Raw genomic sequence first — 20,204 nt, forward strand, 5'->3', positions numbered from 1 at the left:
TGAGGTCACTGCTGTTAAAATGCTCTTCCAATCAAGTGAGTATTGGTAACACCGGTTGCCATTTGAGGTTCATGTTCCAGCATGTGATTCAGACGGTCATTATGTCCAGTGGACGACAGGTGCCTACGAGAGAAAGGCAGTTTATGAAAGAAATCTCCAAACAGAAAATACAAATGGTCACCCTGATCATGATTGTCAGGGATGAGGTCTCCAATAATGCCATCTTCATCTTTTGGCTGATAGTCCATCCTAGTGACTATCAAGCCAATGTTTTGATATAACTTTTTGACACCTTCATGGAGGGCAAAAACGCTGGTTTTAAGATCTTTTCACTAATTTCTAGATTACTTTGCAGTTTACAGACACACACTTTGGTGTAAACTACAGAGTTGGCAGGTTTATACTTTTTATAACCCCATTAAACAAAATATTAAATTGTTTACAAAAGACATATTACCAATGTATGTGACTGCGGTCTCTGTGATTTGTGAATGAGTTGAGTTCACTTTTGAGAATTGGATGATGCCATAATCTCAGGGGCCAATACTGGAAACAAATTCCCCAAACTGAACAATGTTGAGCCAGATCATTTTTCTAAGGGATAAGGTTCCCACACCGTCCATACTCATATTTTGGCTTTAAGTCCATCCGCCTGACCATCACCTAACACAAGTTTTTCAATATTGTCTCCACTTTCAGTCACCATTGAGAAAAAAATAAGACGACTTTAGTTCATTCACAGAGATTGAAGACATAAACATAACAAACTGAGTTTTGTAGCTGTTAATTATTTTTTTTCTTCTCATTATTACAGGTTTGTTAGTCAGATTACATCACCGGTAAATCAGACTTTTATGTACAGTTACAGAATACCCAAGCAGGATTTTGTATTTATAGATATATTATATTTGGACACCAGCTTTTCACTTCTGCCTGAGAAATATTGTAAAGGAACATTGCTTTTACAGGAGTAAATGTTTTCGGCTAAACTCTACCCCCGTCTCTGGTAATCTATTAGGGCTAAGAGATTTGGACATGGCATTCCCGGTTCTGAGAGAGACATAAACTACAAAGCAGGTCTCAGGGTCAAAAGTTCAGCGACATGGTTGTAAAGCTGTGATGATGCAGTAAAATTATGCTTCATGGGCTCATCTCATGTCAGCCGCACTCGAGTTGTTTTTCACACATTTGGTTTAACAATTACCAACTTTTATCTCAAGAAATGGGCTAACCGTATGGCTAGTATTGATACTGTACCAGAATTCAAGTGATTACTTTCCACCGGGGCTAGATTTTGCCATTAAATGCAAATTATCTTGTAACATAAAACGTGAAGTTGTTTGTATGTGCCTTATTTTGCACATCCTTTGCATATTGTATGAGCTCTACATGGTCACCAGACCTACTACAATTGTAAAAAACAACAACATTAATTTACATAGTCATTGTCACAATGAGCTGATAGCAAAAGCCGCTATTCCAAAGTCATTCCAAACTTTTCTATCCAATTGCATTTCCAACATCCAAATTATTGAAAGTTAAGACTTTAAAAACATATTTCAAATCACCCAGTAGGGGTTTGTGACAATATATCGATTTTGCAATATATCACAATATTTTGTGGGACGATACGATACTTTTTATTTCGATTTTGATACTTTTGATGATGTCGTGCAAATCAGTGACAAGAATTCAGTCATAGCAGTAGGGGGCAACAACACAATTTTCAGCCCAAAAATAATGAATAATATGTAGTATGTTTAAAAAAAGGGTTAAAAATCGCATGTTTCTTTAAAAATCGTGATGTATTGTAGGTTATTTGTGCAATATATCGATCACCACAGTATCGACGTGTCGCAAGGTTATCGTGAGCCGCATATCGCGTATTGTATCGAATCATGAGGTACCCAGAGGTTCCCAGTCCTATCACCCAGTGAGCCATACTGTCACGGTAATGCAAACAAGAACTACAAGCTGCTAGTTCACGATCAAAAACGCTTTATAATTAGATATGCAGCGCTCAGAGGTCATTTATTCCACTAAATGTGCTTGTACAATGCAGAAAGACAAAACTAAACTTTACAATTAGAGTAAAGCTCGTACAGCTCTGCTCCAAACACTTGTGACGAACAGATTGAAAAGACCCATTTGAACTAAATTTGGGTCGGGGGCATGTTGCAGCGACATTCCTGCAGAGTTCAGGACAGTGAAGTGCATCGGGGCTACAGTAGCACAGGGACAAGGGAAAGGTGGTCCCAAACAGCTTCCACCACATCGTAAAAAAAACCTCTGCCATAAAGAGCAACTGGCCGCTCCGCTCCCTCTGACGCTGCAAAAATAGAGGCAAGAGTTCAGAAAGTGGGTGGTCCCCCCCGGAAATGAACGATCGAACTGGACAAAAAAATTACACAATGACGTCTGAATGCAATTTTAGATTTGTGTCCGTCAAGTCCATGGCTTTGTGCCCGTTGAGCAATCCAAATGCCTTTCGTTAGGTCAACCTAAGCGACATGTAGATGCATATGGAGCCAAAAGAGTTGCTTTAGGTCTGTTCAGAAAGATGAAAATGCTAAACTTTTCTATTTCTATTTTACTATGTAGCAATCTAAAACTAAACTCATGTAAACTTGAGTTCTACTGGGACGACACTGATGACTCTACAATACAAAAATAACAATAGGCATTTAAGTTTTGAAGAAATATTATGAAAAAAGAAAATGAACCTGATAAAATACCTACAGATTCAATGATTTGTTCTCAATCCTCAGAAAGAAGAGGTTTAAAAGATACATTCACAAACTAAGGATTTGCTTCGGTGAGACATAATGAAATAAATAAATAGCAAAGGGTATGGAATAACCCTGTGCAGCTCCATTGGGCACACACACATATTTAGCATTTCTGTACTGTTAGACAGAGGGCAGCACCATTTATTTTGCTATTGCAATATCAGACAAAGCTATATCTACATCACAAGAATTTTTTGCCAACACAGGCAATGGTAATTTAAAAATGATTTTCCTAGTGTTGTTCTGGTCTTGTTTTGGTCTTGATTAGGCTTTTCTCTAGAGCTTGTTTGGATCCAAAATTGATGAGGAGAAGAAATGCTTAGAATTTTTGTGTTGAATTAAAAAAAAAAAGAAAAAAGAAAAAGTCAAATATCTCAGTCTTATTCTCTATCACGCAGCAACACATCTATTAAATAATTCATATATTCATAGTCATGCATTTCTCCTCGTTATATTATGCACACATTAGAGGATTCAATTTGGAATTATGTACTTATGTGACAAACACTTTGGAAAAAAAAAACACCCAAAAATGTCCAACTATGGGACATGCAGACTGACCCCAGGTATCACCCTGCCATTTGCACGGCCACCATTTGAGCTCGCCAAATTTGACACAGCTGACGTGGGTAATAAATTTGAACTGGTTACCCCACCCCCTTTATCCATAACGAGAGTCACCCTGCGAAGCCTTTGGACACACAAGAACTCACATACCGACAACTCTGAAGCGATAATCACAAGGGGAGGGGGAAATCTGTGACGTGAACTCGATAAAGTGCAAATCTGGAAGCGTGTAGTGATGGGTATCGAGGCACTGACTAAGCAGGGCACTGGTCATTTAAAGGCTCAATGGAAGCTCAATTTACACTGTTTAGCCACGCCCCCAACTCATTTCTAGCTCTCACAAACTCTTCCACACTTTCAGAATGTGAAGTTCCAGGTTCCAACATTCATCCCCATAGATTAAAGAGGTACTATGCTTTTTGCAGGTATTTGATAATAATGTCAAGGACATTATCTAACACTGCACATGCAATATTGATCAGCCATTGTGGCTGTAGTGAAGCTGTGAAGGACAGGTTTTTGGGAGCTGTCATCATGCTGCTAAGAATAGGCACTGGTGAACATCCAAAGATCACTCAAAGATGCGCTACTGGCTGGAAAACACTGCTCCAGGTATGTTTTTGATGAGAAAACAACATTGTAATATGTAAAAAGCTCAAAACAATTATACATAAATGAAAGAATGGACACAGCATGATAAGCCTATTTGCCTGGACCATCTGGACAGCCTTTTCTCAACTGATCATTTCCCCATTGTACCACTCATGGACCAAGAGATAGAAGCGGTCACCGCACTCTTTCAAAACATTAAAGATGGAGGGGGCGGATGCTCATACACTGTTTTCTTCTACACTTTCGGCCGTTTTATATAAGAAACAGAGTTGTACTGGCAGACATGCCATCCCTTCCTTGTTTAATGTTTAGTGAAAAGGCTTCCTGCCGCTTGTCCTTGCGTCATATTGGCTTCTTGTCTAGATGCTTCTTCGCTTTCATCTGATCAAACCTTTGGTAATCAAGCTGGATGGAGGAGTTATATTTATCTAGTTCTTGTTTACCTTCAGCTAATTTCACTCATTAATGACAGTGTAATGTTCAGATGACAACCTCTGTTACAATGAAGAGCACTGGACAGCTCCTCCACCTCCTCCTTCCTGCTGCGCAGCTCCCTCTGCTCCACAACAGTTTTTCACCATCTTCAGGAAAGAACTTAATCCGTCTTATTCTCCAGTGAACGAATATTAGTCAGAACAATAGTAGGGATAGAAGATTTGTGTAGCTCAGCTGTGAGTCTTTCCCGGCTACCTCCTCGTTTGTCCCTTCTTTGTTTCCTTAAACTTAAATTTAGTTTTAGTCTAATTGTAGTCATAAAAATCATTACGTTGACAAAAATGATGATGAAATGTGCGAACGATAACAAACTGAATTACAACATTAAATGATCAAATTTGAGGACATTGTCAACAAAACAAAACAAAATTATTCATTTTGACCTGTAATGAAATGTTTTACAATTTGACCCTGTTTTGTGTATAGACGACAACATTGATTTAGGAATTGATATACGCCCAGATCCCCATTTTCATTGTTTAAACGTTGTAATTTTTGAAGAGGCAGTAAAAGAGTGGAGCCTTATCTACATGTTATGATTGGCTGCGTGTGTGAGCTCGGCGACATGAATGGACTGCGAATAGTCCACAGACAAACAGTGCCATGTGCCCAGACTGTGTAAATCCCCTCGAGTCCCCCTGCGCTGGGACGTCCGACAGGTGAAACTCAAGCTGCTGATCCGCGATTAACACCGGCCCGCTGCAGACAGGCGCTGACCGCTTCATCTCTGCGCAGGGGCCAAGGAGCTGGGACCATGTCAGGCTTCCAAACTAATAAAGTGACTCACACAAGTGCCCTTCTCAGAGCGCAGAGAGGAGCAGGAGGGACAGACTAATCCAAATAGCCCAGCACTGCCCAGCTCCTCTGAGGCAGACAGGTCATCCAGCATCTGTGTTATTTTTAAGGAGCAAAATGTCACCGGGCGATGAACATGCTCAAGGCGCATATCTATGAGGGTGAGCCGCAAGGTCAGGCCGCGGCCAGATCACTTTCTGGAGACAAAGACTGTTGTAAATGGTGATACGGCGGCTTTGAAGTGTGAACAGGAGAAGACCAGGAGCGCATTAAGAAACCACTGAGGGCTGCGGCTCGGGACAAGCGTGCATTTCAAATATGTGGGGTGTTTGTTGGTGGTCCCTGAAGCAGCACATAGTAACTCATGCAACTTATGCCTGGTATTCGTAAAGACTTTAAGGGCGCTGGCAGGTACAACTCTGATCTGGATAAGGCATTAACTAATGATGATTAGGGCTGGGTGCCGTTTAGGTAAGGTAGGTAAGTTTAGGTACTACTGGTATCAAAATAATAAAAGTATCGAAAGCAGGCACTGAAAATATATATATCTTTAGACCAAGTTTTGATGCCCTTTTCTTTGGGACAGCATTAAAGGTAGTTACTTGGATGTTTTAGCTCAAATGGTCTTTTATGGAATACAATTACGGTTTTCTGACAAATATTTTAGTATAGGGCCTAGGTATCGGAAAAAGTATTGTTCAGGTACCTGTATCATAAACCAGAGGTGGGTAGAGTAACCAAAATATTTACTCAAGTAAGAGTAAATATATATTGTACTTGAGTATTGAGTAACAGTTTGAGCATAAAAGTCTGATTAATGTTTCAGCTGTGACAAATTATGAGAAATAAAACATGAAATAATGCAACAAAAAATAATATTTTCAAAGAAAATACCATAATAACATCATTAAGAAGAATTAAGAATTAACAAAACACATAATACATCTATTTTATGCATCAAAATGAAGATTTGTCACAGTGAAGATTTACTTACCTAGAGTACAGATACTTGATTATAATATTACTCAAGTAGAAGTAAAAAATACTAAACTACTTGCAAAGGTTTGCACTGGCATTGTACCTCAGTAGCACAGTGACACTTACTCTTTTATTGTTTGGCTGTATGAATGTTTTTAATGGATTTTATGTTATTTTATTGTAAAGCACTTTGGTCGCCTTGAGTGTTGTAAAATTGCTCTATAAATAAATGTTATTGATTGTTTTGATTGAAAAGTACAGTTACTTCAAAACCTAAATGTAACTGAGTACTACCCACCTTTGTCGTAAACCACTGGAATTGAAAACGATTTAACGGTACAGAGGCCCTAATGATGACTGAGCTAATGGAAAAATGTTTTTTTTTACAATTAGTCGATTAAGAATCAGATGTGACGACCCATGTTAAACACAAGTTTAACCGCAGAAAGCAAAGTCTACACTGTCTAAACCCTTCTTAATAGAGCATGTTTATGACGACAGCAACAACAAAATGCATCATCATATCATTTTGACTTTGAATTTGTAATAAAAGCTGTTTTTCCCAGGTTATGATATGACATCTGTATAATCCAGATAGGCCGGTCACCATAACAACAGTGGAAGTTCAACATACTGAACTCAATGAAACACAAAAATAGGATAAAGAAATACAAGGAAAAATTAAAATTAATATAACAACGATAAATATTTTGTTTTTCTGGCATTTATTGGACAATAAGTTGAAATAGTAATCATTGTGACAGGCCTAACTTCAGATAACGTTCATCAATTTCAAAGTTAGTAACTGTATCTATCCACGGTTCTAGATGTAACTCGCCAAAAGCTCCCAGTTGCTTTGATAAACCCCTGAAAAAGTATTACATCCAAATCACCTTGTTGGCTATCAAAAAAAAATAATTCCATACTAGGCCTATATTAAGATAAAAAGTGAGTGCAAGTTGGAAAAAAGCAAAAGACTTTTTGTAGGCATGTGGCACCCAATTTACCATTTGAAATCGCCTGTGTTGCAGTTTTAGCGCCCTAACTCTGATGTGTAATTGAGAAAATGAGTTAATGAGTCATAATGCACAATACTATGCACCTAAAATGCAAGAAGCTACTGCAACTTTACTTTGTTTGGCAACGTTTAGGCAAAACAGTCCAAGATAAACAAGTCCAACAATTCATTTATATTCATTTGGGGTTGGCTTTGTCACGCTTTTAACTCTTCCTCGTTCATCACAGTAATGACCTTTCGGATCACAGGGCTGCGTCGAAGTCCGTGGTTTTTTAAACTTCTCACACGCCGAGTACCAACGAGAAGAAAAATAGAAATCGCTGAAAGACACAAGATCTGAACCAAGTAGGACTAAACCATGAACTGACGTAATACTCAAAGTACTGGTGACACAGTAAAAAAAATGATAGAAATTCTCCACAAAAGCCGAGCTGTAGAAGAAAACAAAGCATCCAAGCAATTTGACCCTTGAACGCTGGCATTGGGAAAGTGGCCATTCATTAAAAATTAGTTATGGCTGAAGAGACACGTGACCCCGTGCTCCCAGAGGACACGCCGGACCGTTATATTTGACCGGCCCGGGGTCTCGGCCACTCATTGATAGCCATTTCCAAGATTTATTCTGTCATCGGTCGACAACGGCACGTCAGACATATGTGTGGCGAAGTCACGGGCCCCGCAGTCAAAACATGTCCGAGACCTCCGAGGAATTTGTCCACAATCGAAAGAACCTCTGCACAATATAGGGGATAAGAGGATCCAGCAATGGTGTGAAATAGATGCTGAAATCCAAGGTAATTTACACCGCCTGACCAAAATAAAACCTCACCACAAAGAAAGGTCAAACTATAATAATTGGTTTAACTCCCTTTAACTTTGATTACAGTTCGCATTCGCTGTGGTGTTGTTTCAATAAGCTTCTGCTCGGCCGGTCACAACAGCATATCTGAAGTTCGATATATTGAGGCAGGAAAATATCGCGATATACGATATTATTGACTATAAACATACAAGATACTGTCCACTCTAAAGCATAAAAAGGACAGTAATCGTTTGTTCTAAAAGTCAATGATCAAATCCCACACATGCTGCAATAAACATGAAATATAATGTAACCCAATTTGTGTCAGTTAAACATCAAAGTTTAACATAGAAAAAATATGAGGAAAATGCTACTAATTAATTAATATTGAGCCCAAAAATGTATTGTTTATCTGTTATTCATTGAACGATAAGTCGATATAGTAATTTTTGCGACAGCCCTAGATTGTGCAAAGTCACAAGATCCAGTGTTGCAGTAATTTACCATCAAGATCTTGTTTTGATGATGGGAGAGTGTGACCACTGTGCAATACCTTCTCCAGCACACCCCAAAGATTCTCAATGGACTCTGTTGTGGCCAATCCATGTGTGCAAATGAAAATCCTCCCTGAACCATTCTTTTATGAATCCTGGCATATCTTGGAATATACCTGTGTCATCAGGGAAGAAGAAATACATTGATGGACTAACCTGGTCATTCAGGATGTTCAGGTCGTCAGCTGATCTCATTCTTTGGGCTCAAGTGTTGCTGAACTTAGACTTGACTTCTTCAATTATAGCCGTATTTTGATTAACTTGTTAATGTTTTTATTCAATGTTATTTTTCTATTGGTTTCAAAGTGTATTTTTTTTTACTGTGTTTTTTGTCTTTTAATGTTTTATTGGTTTTAATCATTTATTGCTTCTGGTTTAGTAATATATTACAGTATATTCTTGTGCAGCACTTTGGAAACTCATGTTTATAAAATGTGATATAGGAATAAAGTTGTTTTGGATAAAAAAAAAAAAAATCCAGGAGAAAGGCTTTTAACCCACTGAAAATGGCCACCCACTTTTGAGCCCCAACCCACCAATTGAGAACCACTGTTTGTGGCCCCGGCTTGCCTGTTGAGGGCACAATCATTTTGTTCAGACTAAAAATCAACATATTCCCAAAATCAGTCAAGCCCGCAGGAGGTAAAGTGGGTTGACATGCGGGGTGCACATCTGCAAACTGTCAGGAAACCATCACGGCTAAAAAGTGTCTTTATTTCTGTATGACATCAGATTTTACAATCGATTAAATTTCTTGTTCATGCTGTTTCGTGCTCAAAAAGGTGCAAGCAAATGAAAAAAAGTTTCCCAAAAAGCTATTAAAATGATGTTGAGTTTGCATGTTCTCCCTGTGTGTAGTTTCCCTCTTGGTGATCGTCTCTCCCATTAAAAACATCCCATTTGTGGCCAAAACTCAGCTGTAAAAGGAGATTACGGACAGACTTTCCAAGGTTGACATAGTAAATAAGAAATTAAATCAAAGTTTGAAAGCACCAAAATGGACCTTGCTAAAACATCCTTGTCCGGGGGGAACTACAGCTGCCTTTGGTCCCTCTGTCCCGCCTCTGTCCCCGCTGGTGTCCCGGCTTCCCCTCCCCTCTCTCTGCAGCTCTCACCTGATCAACACGGACTGCACTTCACACAGGAATTTTCCATTTTCTATTTTCTCTCCGCTGGGCTAAAGCCGCCTCCGCCCCCTGCACGCGGCGCGAACACAAGCGCTGCCCGACAACTTGGAGGACGGCGACAGGACGCCCAAACTGTCCGGTGACACAACAGCATGCCTGGTATTTCAGGACCACTTCCATGACTCAGTTGCTGTGGACAGAGGGTTTTATCTGTGGCGGTAACTCAAGTTTCTCCTTGGACTTTTCAAAATGTGGCTAATGTAAATGTCATTTGTACTTGACGAGCCTCTCAAAGCCATTAGTCAAGTCCAAATCCACAGCACCGACAAACTCGTCGTGAAGAACTGGGATTCTACGATATGTTGCTAATATGTTAGGAAAGTTAGAGTTAGTTTGGATCACTAACTTTTTCATTTAGTGGCTTCCTCTAATGAACATACATGGATACATACAACACGCCACGCCGGATTCATACATAACTGTGAGGTGTTTTTCAGTTGTAGCCACAGCTGCCCTGGGGTAGACTGCCATTCTGCGCCAGCGGCCCCTCCGACCACCACCATGCACTCACTCTCACACCATACTCCCACAGCGTTCACAGGTTTCGTCACAGGCAGAGGCTTCGTCCTAGTTTGGGGTGACAGTAGCGTAGATGGTAGAGCAGGTTGTCTTATAAACAGAAGGTTGGCGCAGGTGCCCGGCGCGCTGTTGTTGTGTTCTTGGGCAAGACACTTCACTCAGCGCATATGTTGGTGTGTGAAAGGGTGAGGGGTTCTTTGAGTGCTTAATGTAGGTGGAAAGCACTGTATAAATTGACACTAGTCACCATGTTTTTTTGAACAATTAGAGACTAGATGCAAGTTGGCCATTTTATACCCACTACTGCCACCTCAGGTCTTATGCGTAACTGCAGCTTCTATATTAAGCTCGTGCATGGCAGCACTTCGAACCCGAATTAACAACTTTTTGAGTGACAATGCAGGATTTTAGGCAGTTGTGGTGAACATGTTTGAACTTATTCCACACATTAGGACATGGCTGGAACATATAGGGGGATAAAATACTTAGTTTTAACATTTTTAAAGGGGCTGGATGCAAGTTGGCCATTTTATACTCACTACTGCCATCTCAGGCCATATGTGTAACTGCAGCTTCTATATTAATCACATGCATGACGGCAATTCGGACCCGAAGTGACACCTTTTTGAGTGAGAGTGCAGGATTTTAGAGGCAGTTGTGGTGAACAGGTCTGAGCTCATTCTACACATTAGGACATGGCTGGACCATGTAGGGGGAGGAAAATACACAATTTTAACATTTTTAAACTCCCTATAGTCCCTTTAAACTCCATATAGTCCCTTTAATCTCTTAACTCCCACCGGAACCGAGCACATTTTCTCCAGAGACAAAAAGTGCCGGAAAAGCAACAATAGCACAATAAAAAAGCGACAAAAATGCATCCAGTAAGTGACAAAAAAGAAACAAAAAATGTGTCATAGAAGCTTTTCCAAAAGCTTTTAGATTTGGGTAAAACTTAATTGGAGGAAAGGCGCTCGATTAAGGTAGGGAAAGAGTCTTATTTCTATCCGCTGACCCCAACAAGTTGTTACAGGTTCAACTACCACTACTGCAGACAATAGACTCAAGTGGTTTTCACACCATGACAGTGATAGAGAGAAGTCACAATATGACATGTCGAATCATTTGATGAGAAACAATGCAATGTTTCCTTTTAATCTGAGTACTCTGGTAGTAGCAGTGATGAGTTTTTTATTTTTTTTCCTTCATGCATGCAAAACCTCGTGAGTGTGGCGCTATAAGTGCTTGACAGGACAGGCCTCACTCCTGCTGCAGGAGCTGGCTGGAGTGGCCCCTATCTGTGCCCCTCTGATAACAGCGTTTGATGTGGTTCGGGCCCAAGTGCAAAGCAAACACCGCTGGGGGTCAAAGACGTTAGCTCTAATGCCATTAGCCCACTCCAACAGGTCACAAGTGCACGGACTGAGGGCTGCGGCTACTGCGTCTTCAAAAGGCCGTTAGCATGCTATTAGCCGGCAAATAATTACCTTCTAATTATGTCCTAATGAGGCGAGCTGATAGCAGGACAAACACCTCTTGAAATGGAGAGGATGGATTGTCAAGAGTTGAAATGATACAGGGCTGAGGGCTCTAGGTAATCTTTATTAACCTCTTATCCCCACCTAAACTGAATTCATTTTCTCTAGTTCGCTTTTACCCAAATCTAAAAGCTTCTCGACTGGAGCTTACAGCCTATAGGCAATGTGTGTAGCGACACTGCTTTACAAAGTCCTTCAACCAGAGTCCAAATTATATCACTCAATGAGAGGTTAAACCTCCAAACTTCCAAAGCTTAATTTTAAGCATTTTTCTTTTGACATTCCGCTTTTCAAACCAAAACCTAGAATATAACTTAATGGAAAATAATAATCAAGATTATTTTAGTCATAATTGAAATCACGATTATTCATACAATTATTTGTTGTCTTTAAAAAAATGTCTTTATTTTATTTATATATTTATTGATAAAAAAAAATGAAAATGTTCGGTTTTCTGAACAGTCATAAAAGTACAAATGATTTCAAGTTTGCCTCGATTAAAGAGAGGTCTCTGTTTCACACCTGCCCCCTGCTGGCCAGCCCTCACACCTGCGCAAGTAAACTGAGCAGCGCAGCCTGATGGCCATGAAATAATGCATGTCGGCTTTGCAAAAAAAAACAAAAAAACGATTATGCTAATTTTGTAATCGTTTAGTGGAATAATCGAAATTGTAATCGAATTTCGAATAATTGCACAGCCCTAATGGAAAGGATGTCAAAGCCCAAGAGGTAGCTCCAGGTAAGCTGCTATAGTTATTATCGTGATAATCCTAGTTCACCAGAAGCCACAACATTGCAAATCACTTACCTCTTCCATCTGAGATTTACACTTTACACTTCAAAACGCACATAAGTTCAGTTTTAGCCATGGTTTTCCAAATTTAGTTTCATTTTAGCCTTATTTTGATAATGATTTAGCTTTTTATGTCCTTTGAACATGGAATGAATGAAAGTAAATAAAAGTAAAATCTTGTACAGCCCTGACTAGTTCCTCAAAATATATTGGTACAAGACACATAAAATAAATATTTTCCAACGTGAAGTTAATGTGAACATTGGGCACATCCTTAAACAGCTGTAAAAAGCATCTTCCTAATATCATTACTGTGTCATTAACGGCTTTAAGTCTCCTCTTAAGTTTGTCCCGTTCTCGTAAGGACTCCCTGAAGCCTCTTAATCGCCTTTAAATATCCCTTTGGTCCAGACAATTACGAGGAAACCACAGGGGCTCTGCAAATGTTTATTCCTCTCTATGTCCCGATCAAACCGGGCCTTCAGTGTCTCGAGGGGGGGGGGGGCAGCGGTATAGCGGGAGGGAGGGAGGGAGGGAGGGAGGGAGGGGGGTTATCCACAAACGGGAGCAGCAGTCAACAGCCGAGCGCAGATAAGGCCGAGATCTGACAGAGGATACGGTTACATGTCACTTGTGAGAGCTCCCCACATTCCTGAGAAAAGAAAAAAAAGTCTAGTGCCTAAACTTCACTTCAGCACCTTCTCTGCTCCCCTCCTGCCCCCCTGCCCTGTCCCAATGAGAATTGTGCACGGCTGGGACAAGTAGTCAAGTGAGACCACTGAGCCATGGCATTAGTCCTGATATAAGAAGGTCTAAACTGCAGGGCTGGGACAAAATATTGTTTTGCAATATATCGTAACACGTCTGATGTAATACACATATCGGAAAACATCTATTACAATTTTTTGATAGGCTACTCCACTCAGTTTTAGAAAAAGGACCCCACGACATTTAGTTGTTTGTATAGAGTAATGTAAAAAATCAAGCAAGATCAAATCAGGTCCAGTATGTGTCTACAAAGTGTCTTACACAGAAAAGAGAAGAAGCTTCTGAAGATAGATGTGACACATCTACAATTCAATCAACCCAGTCCAGTCAGTGATACTTGATATTTGATCATGAGTCTTTTCAATTGTCTTTCAATTCAATTCAGTTCTTTCAATATGTATTTTCTATAAAAGTGTAGAAACAAAAACAAACCCCCCCAAAAAAAGACTGTTGTTATGGTCATAATTTATAGGTTTATCTAATGTTTATTCAACATTAATGTGTGGGAAAAATACAGTATTTTACCAGTCGAGAACCACTGGTCTATATAGACCGAAATCATGTTTAAACTAGAGCCAGGACTCCAACCCATGACGCAACGGCCTTAACCTCTAGACCAGTGTTTCCCAACCAGGGGTAAAGGGACCCATGGAGGTACTGGAGAACTTAAACAAAAGAAATGGTAAATGGTCTCTATTTATATAGGGCTTTGCATCAAGGAACCACTCACTCACTCACTCTCTCATTCATCCACCAATGTACACAGACACTGGAGGCCAAAGTGGATGAAGTTCAGGTGGACTGGCTTACCCATGGACACTATGACATTCGCTTATGATTTCTTTTTTACTAAGAAAGTTTCACTTTCTTTTTTAATCTGAAATAATTCCAAGAACCCCCTGTTAAGTGCTCAAGTACCCCCAGGGGTCACTCGACCACCATATGCATGATCAAAATTACAATTTAAATAGCCATGAATCTTATAGCTACAAAAACAAAACAAAAACAGAACATATATTGCTGTATAAGGAAAGGTCTTCCACTGACATGTCAGTCTTTGCACTTTAGCCCAAAATTATCAGGCATTTTCCGTGCATTTTGAAGCAAGCCGTATCCGTCGAGACCTGAACCCGATGACTGTAATAACGGCTCGTCTAACAACTACATGTGTCGTTTTAAACATCGCCCTTCGTGTCCGGACAGTTGCTGCAGCCACACACTGCAGCACGGCACTATATGAGGGAAAAGGGGGAGTAGACGGACACCCGCCTCCTTACGCATTCCGGAAGCCATCGATGAATGACGTCCTGTGAGGTACTGTATCCGCCTCAATACACAAGCGCACCTGAACCGTGAAAGGAAGGTGAAAATTAAGTCTGCTTTTACTTGGGACCCATTAAAAAAAAAAAAAAAAAAAAAGTCCCATACAGGGCTTATCTCCCCCCATGTAGGCTTGGAATGATGCCCTCCCCAGTGCGACACACAAGGAGGCAGCAGGGGAACAACAAGTCGCCCCCTTTACAATGGAGCACTATAGAAACAATTAGTCCAGAGTGCTAGGGTCTTGATTTGAGCGTATAATTGCCGGTTCGGGCTTTGGGATAGTGTGTGTGTGTGTATGTGTGTGTGTGAGAGGAGGTTGCGTGCGCCCCTAAGGGAGTAAAAAAAAAAAAAAAAAAGCCACAATAGGTACCTTTATCCCGGGACAAGGCTTAATCCGGCATTCAGAACCTGACAAGAAAAGTCATTCATATTGAAAAAGGTGGGCACAACACTGTTTCAGGTGCCTCCGACTCTAATCCTCAGGGGGGGGGAGGAAAAAAAATTAGGATACTCCGTGCTTTCCAATTGCGGAAAAGGGAGAAACCTGATACGCGCCGCTCCGTTTGTGAATGGAGGGGCTTTTTCGCAGAGAACCGGCGGACCCATTCCTCGGCCGCTGCGTGTGAGTGATGAGAGGTTGACACAAATAACAGTAGTCCGTGCGTGTAAAAGGATGAGACTGGGATTTCAGCTCTTCTTCCTTTTTTCTTTCTTGGAGCACATACCAGATCCCCCTCGCTCTACTCTTAAATATCACCTGGGCCTTTAATCGCCCCAACGGCATTCCTTCATGCAGTTTACAGCGGTCCGTCAAGGAACAAATCCAACTGAGAACTTCATACTTTTACCCCACTAAATTTGAGAGATGCATATGATACTTTCTACTCCGCTACAATTATATAAAGGCTCCATATTAAAAAGCGGAATTTGTCCACGTGTTTTGGTTCATCTCAGAGCCTAATAATTCACACTCCACAACAGTAGGTGGCGCTGTGCAGATGTACGGTCAAATCACACTGATACACGCCAAGGAAGAAAGTTTTGTCCCGGTCGAGTTGCCGTACAGCAGGTGAATTCGGGCACAATGGTAGTGTTTTTGGAGCAGAAAAAGTGTTTGTGCTGCTCATGGAAAGTGTGATTAATTTCGATTATTATTTTTAATCACGCTTAGCTTTATGTAATTAATGAATCCAAATTCTTAAAAAAAAGTCAGCAGTAATAATAGCCGAACAATGCCAAGATATTCTTGAATTCAGTTGAATGCTTTTTTTTGTGATCAATTTTTTATTGAATGAATTGTTAAATTGCATTTGCATTTTGCACTTTTTTTTTTGCATGCGTAACACTTTCATTTTATACCTTTTACCCACATCCCCATTTCCCTTATGATGGGCAGAGAAACTCAAAATTGCATAAAAGCAGTCCCTTAAAAAAAAAAAAAAAAAAAAAATATATATATATATATATATATATATATATATATATATATATATTAATAATAATAGTAAAAAATGAAATATAACAAAGAATAACACCCTGTCCAGGTTGACATACATAAGTGAAGCAAAGTGTACAGTTGAGCAATACAAGGTGCTAATTTCCTCCGTCCAAGACATCCACAGAAATAGCAGTATATTTATGGCTATGTACAATACATCAATCAATTCACACAGTACGTATAATTATGTAATAAACTTTCTCTCAACACACAGTACATGAAGACATGTTCATTGCAACACTGTAGTTTATATCTCAAAATCTATCCAGTTTGAATGCATTTAATAGATTGGACCAGCATGAGATATTTTCAGTTTTTGCTCCATGCATTCGAGCGGCAGAGAGCTCCAACTGAATGATACCTCTGTAGGACAGGAGCCACTCCCTCCCTTCCATCGGCAAACCACCATCTTTTGAGCAGCAGTAAGGCCGGCTAATAAAATTCTACGATTATTAATTGTCAGATTTAAGCTAGAAGTATCACCTAACTAAAGAAGCCTCGGAGTGCAAGGTATGGCTCTGTCCATGATGTTTGAGAGCATCTTTGTAATGTTTTCCCAAAAATGTAAAACCTCAGGGCATTGCCACACCATATGAAGAAAAGTGCCAATGGTATTGTCTGGACAGAAATCTCAGTATTGATTATCTTTTAATTTCATTAGATGCAGTCTCCTAAGCTTGTTGAATAATTTTAGAATGGATCATTTGGTGATTGGGATTTCTTGATGAGAGAGAAATATTTGACCAAATGTGATTCCAATCGCACTCCAAGTGATCCCTCAATTCCGTTTTGCAAAGTTGTTCAATCTGCAATATTTTTTGTGAAGAACAAACTAATAATGTGTACATGTCTGAGACGATGCCAGTGGCTTTTGCTTTGCTCAGAATGGTGTGGAGAGGATGATTTTTTAGCGTGCATCCCCAAGGGACCCCATAAGAACGCATAGCAGTTACACATAAAGCAGAACTAAGTAACTCATGCCCCTAGAGGCCATAAGCGCCACTGCAGGTGTCATAGCATGTTAGGATTTTTTACTCATTAATTGTCCGTGAGAGAACACTACGCTGACAGAAAAGACAAAGGGAGAGAGGGATTAGCTTTGCCCATTAGCCTGTTAGCTTCTTCTTCGTGATTCTATTAGTGTGTATTGCGCCTCCGGGTTGGTGCAGGGAAAGTTGCAAGTGTGGTTTTCTGGACAGAGGCACCAGGGGGAGATGACCCGGCCCCCCAATAACCTTAATGTTGACATATACCATATTCATCAGAATTATTAATTATTATTTTTTTGCATTTTTGGGGGGAAACAGTAACATTTTCAAATGATTTCATGTTTTGTTTCTCATAATTTACTGTCTCACTAAAATCAGATTTTATGCTCAAGTTGCATTTTCTCATTTTCTACATCCAGTTTAGACGAAACTTTCTCAAATTTAAGTCTCCTTTAAGCATTATTATACTCGGTCCTGATTTGATCTTGATCTAAATCTGGTGGCACTTGGAAGGTCAACTTTTTCATGAGGTGAGGACAATAGTGACTATGCTATACTGGTCCAAATACTAACAAGAATGAACTGAATGTCACGTAATTCATTAAAAAAAATAAATGTTCATGGATTGCTTATAGCTTTTATTTAACTATGAGGAAAAAAGGTGACGGAATGTTCAGACAGTGCTGTCTTATTCATTGCATAAAACGTCTTTCATAATGTATTTAAGTTGACAAGCCTTATAGACCGACGGACCAATGTTCATCAATGTCCAGAGGTGATTGAATAAGCCTGCAATGAATACTCTTCAAAGAAAATGTACATCACACTTTAATCTTTAGCCCTAATATCAGTCATTACCTCGAAAACACTGACCAATAATTACTGTCTGATCCACAAATATAAATGCGACTGGATCAAATTAAACCTAATGCCGTTTACTGGTGTGCCTTAAAAATGACAACTGCCCCAAAAGCTTCACATTCAACAGAGAAAACCCTAAATTTCCTCAGCACCTTGGTCTGTGGAGCAGGTCACATCAAAGCCCCGCTCCGAGTCAAAGGGGCAAAAGTGTCCCGGGACCGACAAATGCACCCGTTGTAAAACTTAACAAGGTGTGAATGCCCTCTGTGCGCCCCTCTCTCCGGTCAGCGGCGCGGCTAGGGTTCAGGACAGCACAATAGATCAAGACATTATCATTATTGCAAGACCTGGCTTCATCATTTGGTTTTTGAGACGATTTGCTGCAATGGGACTTGTTCGTTACTTTTATACTTGTTTATATGAATTGTTATATGAAATTAAGATAAAATGTGCAATCAAAGAAGTACAGGATAATGTGCAAACAAGTAACAGTTAATAGTGGTATGTTGTGAACAATGAATAAAGAACTTGAAAGGGGAATACAAAAATACATAAATAACACAAATAATTCAGACAATATATCAAATATCAGACTGGCAACATTGGCAGTACAAAATTGATCAACAATAATACGTCAAATGTTTACCATTTACTTTTGACATTCATTTTTACCGTCCCATTCCCATTCAAAATGTCAGTGTTGAAGGTGCGTTACGCAATTTTTTATGTGAAAAAAGAAACTTGATATTTGAGCTTGCAGTGACCCGGCAGCCGAATGAGTGGTCTGCATGTCGCCTTTACTTTCCATCACAGTGGTCTCTAGGACGCTCTAGGATCGATTGTTTGGAAGGTTTTCTTTACTGATGGGACCAGAAAACCTACAAAACAATTGATCCTGGAGCGTTGCAAAAAACAATGTTCATAAACAGGGCATTGCTTCTCTTGCGCTGTAGCAGATCGATCATTTTATAAAACCTATAAGGCCTGGATGCATCAGCTGTTGCCTACCATTCACCAAAACATCCGGCGAAAATTGCGGAAGTAAACAATAACAGCGTTCGCTCGTATGGTTTGTCCCTTACTAGTTTAGGCCAGATTCAGTCCAAATTTGACCTATATCTGGTGGTGCAAGAGCCAAATAGTTCCCTAAGTCGTCTTAAATGTCAAACCACTGATCTAAATTAAGATTTACAAGACAAATATAGACACTACTGATTGACTTTAAAAAAAAAAATGTAGATTATAGTGTAAAGTTTCTGGGAGTGCTCAGACAGCAGGGAAACCAGACATGCTTTAAAAACACAGTAGTCACTGCAGGGAGGTGTCGGGGAGTTTGTATATTGATGGTTTTGCCTAAGTACACGTCAACCAGTCAAATCACATCTAATCAGTCGTTTGCATATCAATCCCACTGTAATCTGTTTCCGATTGAAACTCTTTCAAAACAGGAAGTTTCTTATAACTTTCCTTGGTTTAGGTGTTGGAGAGACTCAGCAGTAACGGGTGTGATTTTAGTTCAAATGATAAAGCATTCAATAAAACAGTTCCTTTTGTAATTTGCAGCTTTTGGATGTGTCCTTTAAAAAGCAAAACACTTGTTGTTTCTTGTTATTTTGTTGGGAGATCATTGGATACTCTCCCCCAGTGCCTCCCTGCAGACTGACGGTCGGTGTATTATGGCAGATCAAAAGGCTATTCAGAGCTAAGTCAAACAATGAGTGTCCCCTTAAACTTGGAAACACTAAGTCTCGTGCATTAGACTGAATTAGCCCTAATAGAAATAATTAGAAAGTGGTTTATATTTAAATCTAATGAGATCTATTTTGGACGAGTAGATGGAAAAACAATGGCGGCTCGGGCTTTTGTGCAGCGGTGATGTAACGATGCTCGTGCTTAAACCCCTACAAATTTAGACATATTTAAAAACTGTTTTTCTCATGCACAGTCACGTTATTCTATAAAGCATATTATAGCCAGAGGAATTATCGCGTAGTCATTATTTATTCACTCCTATCCTATCACACTATTATTGAAGCCACAGCTGCCCTTGGGGGAGACTGACAGAGGGGAGGCTGCCAGTCTACACGACCAGCCCCACGGACCACCACGTTCACACAT

This window comes from Gobius niger (genome assembly GCF_951799975.1).
Source record: "Gobius niger genome assembly, chromosome: 1".
NCBI classification, from domain to species: domain Eukaryota; kingdom Metazoa; phylum Chordata; class Actinopteri; order Gobiiformes; family Gobiidae; genus Gobius; species Gobius niger.